General features: G+C 38.3%; 1 pseudogene; it reads left to right on the top strand.

Annotated features, from left to right (window-relative positions):
• Nucleotides 1-6,193: 6,193 nt before the first annotated feature.
• On the top strand, nucleotides 6,194-8,541 carry LOC125118883 (39S ribosomal protein L13, mitochondrial-like; annotated as a pseudogene).
• The last annotated feature ends 207 nt before the right edge of the window (nucleotides 8,542-8,748 follow it).

Genomic DNA, 8,748 nt, shown 5'->3' with positions numbered 1-8,748 from the left:
TTATTTTGCAAAGCTAGTGTACCTATGTCCAAAGTATACAACTGGCAACATCATTATGTGGTAAGAACTGTTAAGAGTATACAACAGGGTTTCTCAACCTTGGTCATAAAGACATTTGGAGCTGGATAATTCTTGGTTGTGAGACTGTCCTGTGCATTGTACAATGTTGAGCATCATCCCTGGCCTCAACCCACTAGATACCAGTGGCACCCCCTGCACACCTCCACACGCACACACAACCAAAACTATCTGTAAACTGTGCAATGTCCCTGAAGGGCACATTCACTTCTAATTGTGAATCCCTGGCATACAATAATAACAACACATACTTACTGAGTGTATATCATGCACCTGGCAGCGTTCTAGGTATTTATATGTATGTGTACATTTTATACTCAGTACAACTTTAGGAGATAGGTACTATGATTTTTTTCTAGTATAGGTGAGGAAACTGGAACACAGACAGGTTAGGTAACTTACCCAACATCACAGAGCCATCAGAGGAACTGGGATTTCTATATAAGCATTCTAGTTTCAGAATCTGTGCTTTTGACCAATAGACTGTGCAATGAAGTACTTAGTAGACTGGAAAAGGAATGCAATTTCAATAGGATTTATTTTAAATGTAAATAAAGTCAGCAATGCTGCTCTGAAATACAGTTACATATGAATTTAATTTCCTGACACCAAACCACTTACATCTGGGGATTTTATAAAAGAATATGTATTAAATATTAGAGGCCATGAGCCTTAGGGCTGCCCTCCTGGAATTTTTCTAAGTTCCCCTCTGGCACTGGTACTGGTCCAACCAACAGTGCTTCCCAGGTAGTATGCACTTTGTAGAAACTGAAACCAGTCACCAGTTGTCACTTCTCCCTTCCAGTTGGTTTTTGAACCACTACCGTACTCCTGGCATGAGGTTGACTAGATGCCACAAAGAGTTCTGGAAATCAAGTCTTTGGGCTGGCCTTGAGATCCCAGTTCCAGGAGTGTAGTGCTCCCCCTGGCCAGCGTGCTATTTCTTTCATGAAAGTGCACCCGATTGGTGCTGACTCATTGAATGGGAGTGACTCTCACTCATATCATACAAGTATCTCTGAGCTACCAATGGTCCACCACCAACCCTTGGGCAGTGCTGCTTCCAGTCTACAGCACCTAAGGATAAGACAGTTGACACCAGGCACCCATTACCATATATGTCCCTCTGCTGGCATCCAAGATAATCCCCTACCCCTATAGCCTCCAAAGGTGTTGGTGGCCCTGAAAGAGAAGCCATGCTTGTGTCCTCAAGTTCTTCTGATACCGTCACTCCACAATGCCAAAAGCATATCCATGTCCTCTCTTGCCCCTGATCATTGTGGTAACCCTGCTCTCCCAGTTCAGACTCAAACCACGTGGGATTAGGGACAGACATTCTTTGTGCCAATGGGACTGTTCCTCTTGCTGAGCCCTGGGCTATCCTCCACTCTCCTCTCTGCTGGTGGCTGTGAGAGCGCTACAGGGGTATTGTCAACACAGACTGAATTCTAGGAATGCAGTGAAGATGGCCTAAAGGGTTCAAGAAAAGACATGGTTGATTGATGTGCTGTTCCACCTTTACACTTATAAAATTCTGGGTGGTATATTTAACATGACCAGAAAATGGCTTATTCACATTTTCCTGCATGCCCTAAGTAAAACTTGTATTCGTAATCTTCAACAAAGCACAGTTAAAACATCTGAAAGAGTCATGGGCAGCGGGATGGATGATGCATCATTTATATGGAATGATGTCACCAAGATCATGTACATGTTATTAGGGAACTGTGGAGAGAAGAAGATCTGTATTGCTTCAGTAGTTTCCTACTTTGCTGAGATTTTTAAAAAATCCTGAGTGGGTTTTGAATTATTTCTTTATTTGAACCTAGCAAAAATTGAATCAAAGACTTGACATTATGACCCTTCTAAATAATTTGAATATTTCTTATCAAGACCATTATCAAACAGAGCAATTTGTTTTGTTGATTAATCACAAAAGAATGAATATTTAGGAGTTTCATTTGTCAGAGAATAATCTCACCTACTTTTCTTTATTAAAAGAAGTTAAAGCCATAGCCAGGTTTACATTCCAAGAGTGTGAAATTAAATCCAAAATTCCAAATATGTTTTCTTGATCTGAAACTTTATGAAAATAAGCTAGCTTTGTTCAGTTCATCTTCCCCAGCTAGCATGGGTAGTGTGAATTGGGAGCTCCAAATAGAAGTTATTAAACTGCAGTTCAATATAATGCTAAAAGTGAAATAATGACATTTATCCTAAATATAAAAACACTGTGCAGGAATCCTATCCATGTTGAAAATGAACTATCACTTTACAAAGAGCTTCTTTCTGTTAAGAAACTGAATGTAATTAAACATCGAAATCAGTTAGAGGGTGAATTCTACCCTCCACCCAACAGTGTGAATGAAATATAAGACCTGACACTTCATGTTTTCACAGAAGTTAAGGAGCTTGCTTTTCAATTTCCAAATCAAAAGAGTAATGAAACATGAAAGAAAACAATTAATAGCTAACTATGTCTATTTTTAATTTGCATTCTCCATGTATATAGTAAAATATGATCACCATTAGTATATCTGTGTTTATTATATTATCTACTTAAACTGTATTTCAGTAAAAACAAAGGAAGCTTGATTGCATTTCTGGTAATTGATTTTCCATAATCTTCCCTGCTTCAGTAATTTATCTACTTGGTCTTTAGATGCACTTGCGTTCATGACTCATTCAGCAAGTATCCGACAAATGATGGTTGAACTGAATGCATTGTAAACACTCCTGACGTTATGGTTGTTCACTGAATTTTCTTTTGATTTCTTTGTTACCTCAATTCATAAATAGAGCAATAGTCAAAAAACAATTAGGCCCAAAGCAAGCACTCAGTAAAGACATACAACAAAATTACACATGTTGGTACAAAACAATAAAATAATACTGGATCCAGAGGTGACATTCAAAATATTTAGAATACTAATTCTCAGAAGGCTAATAAATATATTATCAATTGATCTACATAAAATAAGTAAAAATACCTGAAAATCCATCAAAGGCCCAGTAGTTCTCAAGCAATTTTTTAAAAATAAATCACTCTACTCCATTCATGGCTTAATCTATAAGAGCAGAAATAGATTCATTTCCATCATTGTGCTTCTGTGATTGAAACACTCAAATGGCACTTCTTCAATTCTAAAAAAATTCCTGTTGCAAACTTCTCTTTTTTCCCATTTTAATGTAATGATTGGAGGCAAATATTTGCTTCACTTTTTGGAACCTTATTTTTTCTTATCCCAATTTACTAATTCTCTCTGATTTTGAGTATACTGTGCCTCAAATCCTTTTCTGGAATGAAGTAGGATATAAATGTACACAGCTGTCATAGGATTCTTCAGGTAAGAGAAAGCACATGCTATAACAGAGCCTGAAGCAACTAAGACTAGTACAGTCTCATGTAAGCAATATCTGTAAGGTTTTATTTTGTAAATATATTTCTAGTGGAAAATTTAAAAACCATATTCAGGTTTTTACTTTGGCACGTAGAAAATATGACACTATTATCTACACTATGATTAATAAAGGAGCACAAATGAAAGCACAAACAAAAAACAAATCAGGAGTTCCCATTGTGGCTCAGCAGGTTAAGAACCTGACTAGCATCCATAAGGATACGGGTTCAATCACAGGGCCTCACTCAGTGTGTTAAGGATCTGATGTCTACATGAGCTGTGGTGTAGGTCACAGATGCAGCTCAGATCCCACATTGCTGTGGCTGTGGTATAGGCCAGCAGCTGCAGCTCTGATTGGACCCCTAGCCTGGGAACTTCCATATGCCACAGGTGCAGCCCTAAAAAAAGAAAAAAAATCAAAGACTAGAGACTGCAGCTCAAATCTAGTATTTGTCCAAAATTTTAATAGATGCATTGAGAGTCTTTCAAAATCAAATGCCTTCCAGTTGATTAAAGAGACACCAGTGGGAGAAAACTTCCCCCAAAGACAGGAAACTGGAAATGCAGTTTCTCCTCAGAGCGAAATGAAAAGAAGGATTATAAGTGAGAATGGAAAACATGCAAGTGAATTCAATCATTCATTTAACAAGTATGGTGGAGCAACTTTGTGGGTCAGTCTCTGATTATCTGATCAAGGTGCTAGAAACACGCATGAACACATCAGCCCAAGTCCTTGTCCTCAGAGAGTGATTATGCTGCTGAATGAGACATTGATAGACTTAGTTTAACTAAACTAAAAACAAACAAAAAACATACATATTTGAGCGTGTCTGTAAAGAAAATAAAAGAGGGTAAGAGGAGAGAGTCGTGAGAGAAGGGTACTATTTCAAACAAGCTAGTTGGGGAAGGCTCTGTAAGAAGACAACATTTGAACAGAAGTCTGAATGAAGAAATAAGTGAAGAAATAAGCTATACACCTGTCGATCAACAGATGGATAAATAAATATAAAATAGAAATATATTTTATAAAATAAATATATAATATTGTTTGCCCATAAAAAGGAATGAAATTGTGATACATGCTACAATATACATGAACATTTCCAAAAGTTTTGCTGTAAAGAGTAATAGAGAAGTGGGGTGAAAGAGGGATGGTAGGATTAGGGAGGGCTTTTTGGTAATGAGTCTGTCTGCCACTGGGAAGTAAATGTCAGTTGAACCAGATGTGATTTCATGTCAGACAAAGACCTAATTTCCATAACAAATAAAAGCCTGAACAGTGCACACCAGAAAGCAAACAAAACACTGAAATCATGACTAGAAGGAACTATGAACTAATCCTTCTAATTAGTCACAAGATTTAACTGCTTCCCAAAAGAGGGGATTCTTTTCCACATTCAATAGTTAAACAAACACATGGAAAATTTGGAAATGACCCAAGGGAAATCACAAATATGAGTTTTGATAAACGAGCAATAGAGAAGTGAAAGGAAAAGGAAAGAAGAGAGAAATAAGGAAATATTTACTAATTCTTATATGACTGTAGAGTTTTTTCACAGTTTGTGAATATTATTCACCATATACTCAGATGACTTTTTAAAAATTATTAAGATGGCATAGAAGACCTTGGGATTGGCAAAACAGCATATTACACATTGCATGCATATTACACATTACATATCGCAGCATAAATTTTGAAACATTGGAATGAGTTTCTGGTTACAAAACCTTTTTTCTATTTCTTGCAGAATCAGACAAATTCTAATATTGTTCTTAAATTTCTTGCCAATACAATAAGATGTTAAAACAAAAAGAGGTATGACTATTGGCAGGCAGAAGAAAGAAATTTTATTATTTGCAGACATTAAGATTGCACACCTAGTTATGGCAAGAGAGTCAATAGGAAAACTATTAGAATTAATAAGCACATTCAAAAAAATGGCTGGATGAAGGGTAATTATCAAGAAATCAATACTTTAGGTAATAAGCAGCTAAAAATATAATGAAAATGCCATAACACAGCCTAAAATATACCCTAGGAATAATATGAAATGTTTGGAATATATACCCTAGAAGTAATAAGAAATGTTTGGTATATGGTATATAGATTATTTTATTAAGAGAAAGCAAACTTGATAACATGTCCCTGATTGGGCAAACTTAATCTTGTAAAAATGTCCATTTTTCCCAAAGGACATGTAATTCAGTCCTGATCCTAATCTCATGAAGATTGATTTTAATTTGACAATATATTTCTGAAGTTCATCTGGAAGAATAAACAGGTGAAAAATAGACAGGAAAACTTTTGAAGAGAAATGATAGTGAGCTTGCTCTTCTAGATATTAAAGATATTTCTAAATCTCAAATAATTGAAATAATGAGACATTAGTAAAAGTTTTTTAGAGTAAGAAATAAAACAGAAGAACTTATATGGGAATAAAACTCTGGAATACATGAGTATTTACCACATGACTCAGTTCGTATTACAAATCAGTTGAGAAAGGGTGAATTTTTCGATAAGAAGTATAGAGTAGAAATTGACAGCTAAATAAGAAAATCATATTAAACTACTACCATATCATGCACCAAAGTAAACTTTAATAGAGTAAGCAATTATGCATAATCAAACCATATAAAAGCTAGAAAAATAGGTATCGGATTTTTGAGTGAAAAAGTTTCTTAGGGGAAAGGGAAGGTCCTGCTGCTGGGCAAACATGTCGAGTTTCTCCAAGGTGCCCCAGGTGAGTTCAGGGTCTTGTAGCTTCATTAAGCTAGCAGAAGGAGGTCGCATTTAGTGAAGCTAAGTCCGATAGGAAACTGGGTCCTTGGACTAGAAGATGTCTCGGTGAAACACAAACGAGGGTTGTGATTCTGGCCACCGCTTGCTGTTGTTTTCTTGGTACTCCTACCCTCCCGTTTTCAGTTGACCCTTATTCCCACCCTCACCCTCCTGCCCATTTCTGCCTCTGGAAGACTTGTTAGGAGGGAAGTCAGAGAGGTAACGAGATGAGTCACATAGTGCGTGGTAGACTATTGTAAGAGTTTGATTTACTGAGCAAAGTAAGAACGGACTGGAGGGTTTTGAACCAAAGAGTAACTAATCTCACTTGGGTGTTAAAAGGAGCATTCTGGCTGCTGAATAGACTGTTTAGAGATGGGGGTTGGTGGAGGATACAAGCAAAGAATCTATTTGGAGGTTATTGCAACAATCCAGGCTCCACACAATAGTGGCACAAGCCAGGCGTGGTAACAGGTAATGCTAAAAAGTGGTCACGTTCCATTTCAAGATGGAGCCAGTAGGATTTACTGAAGGAATGAATGTGGGCTGACAGTAAAAGAAGAAACAAGGATTATTCCAAGTGTTTTTATTTCAACAAGCAGAAGGATGTTTCATCAGCTTACATAAGGAAGGCTGAGATTAAAGCAGGTTTCAGAAGGAAGAAAGGAGTTGGGTTTTGGGTATGTTGGTCTAAGAAGCCACTTAGCTTAATCTTGCTCCAGCTGTAATTCCTTCCTTCTCTGAGGAGATAAATACAGAAAGTAAAAGGAAACATTAAAAAAAAAACTGTAGCAATTTGACATTGTGGCAGGATCTTAATTGTTTCATCAAAGTTTTTTTCTATCACAGTATTTGGTCTGCAATGGTTTGGAAAAGAACTTATCTTTTGTTACACATAGTTTATGAAACACTAGTGCCTATGTCAAATGGACAGTCGAGTATAAGTGTAGAGCTCAGGAAAGAGGTTCAGGCTGGAGATGTGAATTAAGGAATCATAAGCATACAGGTGGCATTTAAAGTTGTGGGTCTGGGAGTTCCGGTTGTGGCTCAGAGGGCTAAAAACCCAACTTCTCTGTGAAGATGCGGATTGGATCACTGACCTCACCCAGTGGATTAAGGATCCCATGGCTGTTGCGTAGGTGGGCAGCTGCTGCTCGGATTAGATCTTTAGCCCGGGAACTTCCATATACCACAGGTGTGACCATAGAAAGAAAAAAAGAAAAAACTTTTAAATAAATAAGTTGTGGGTCTGGATGAAGTAGTTGAGGAAATGAATAAAGAGAGGATAGCCAAGAATGAGAAACAAGGAAAGGAGAACCAGCGAGTTAGAGGAGAAAAACAATAGAGGGTGGTGTCCTAGAAATCTAGTGATGAAAGAATACCCAGGAGAGGAGAATGATGGACTGTATTGAAGACAGAATTGACCAATGGATTCAGTAAAGAAGGTCATGGTAAATTTGGCAGGCAGTAGTAGTGTGCCAGTAATAGGTGTGGAAAGACAAAAGCCGGGCCGGAGTAGGTTGGAGAATGAGGAGAGACTAATTGGAGTAAAGACAACAGCAAGTTTGTTGTGCTGCAGAGGAAAGGAATGAGGCAGCTGCTGGTAGGGAACTGAGCAATGGGCCGCATTTGCTCAAGTTTGGTATCTCCTAGATGGGAAAATGTAGCCCCTTGGCAAACTTGCTGCTATGGCATCAGTAAAACTTCAAGGATTGCATAAACCTGTGTATCATCAACTGACTACCCAGGTGGATTCAGACAAGTAACAGCTGCTCAGCTTCGCCGGAAGGATACAATGGCAATTGTAAAACTAGCTATTTATGGCTTGTTGCCAAAAAACCTTCACAGAACTATGATGCAGAGGTTGCATCTTTTCCCAGATGAAGATATACCAGAAGATATCCTTAAGAATTTAGTGGAAGAGCTTCCTTAACCACGAAAAGTGCTCTGACGTCTAGATGAGTACACACAAGAAGAAATAGAGGCTTTCCCAAGAGTTTGGTCTCCAAGATCCTCCAAGGACTGCAGTCGGGTCCAACCCAGATTCCCATGGAGCCTTTGCTTTGTCCTAGGACCCAGTGCATGTGGAGGTCTGTGTGTGCCTTTTGAGGGTGGGGTCTCCGTCTCCCCCAGTCCCATGAAGCTCCTGTGCACAGGCCCCACTGACCTTCAATGCCAGATGCTTTGGGGGCTCTTTCTCCCAATGCCAGATCCCCAGGTATGGGGACTTGACATGGGTATCAGAACTCTCACTCCTGTAGACCTGAAGATTATCAGCTGTAGGAGAAAGAAAATTTCAGAAAAAAAAACAGTGCGATGATTGAAATTTCTTCCTGATGAGTTGCTCCAACCTGCAGGGCAGAGCGAAACAGCTGCTGCCTCTTGACAAGAAATCTGTTATGGGTGCTGCAGGTTTGTGGGGAGGGGTCAGGAAGAAAGATTCCTTCAATAAGAAATTGCAATAAAATACATTATTTTATTAAAAAAAAG

This window comes from Phacochoerus africanus, chromosome X (genome assembly GCF_016906955.1).
Source record: "Phacochoerus africanus isolate WHEZ1 chromosome X, ROS_Pafr_v1, whole genome shotgun sequence".
Taxonomy (NCBI): Eukaryota; Metazoa; Chordata; class Mammalia; order Artiodactyla; family Suidae; genus Phacochoerus; species Phacochoerus africanus.
The sequence above is the reverse complement of the archived record's forward strand: the minus strand, read 5'-3'. Positions and strand labels throughout refer to the sequence as shown.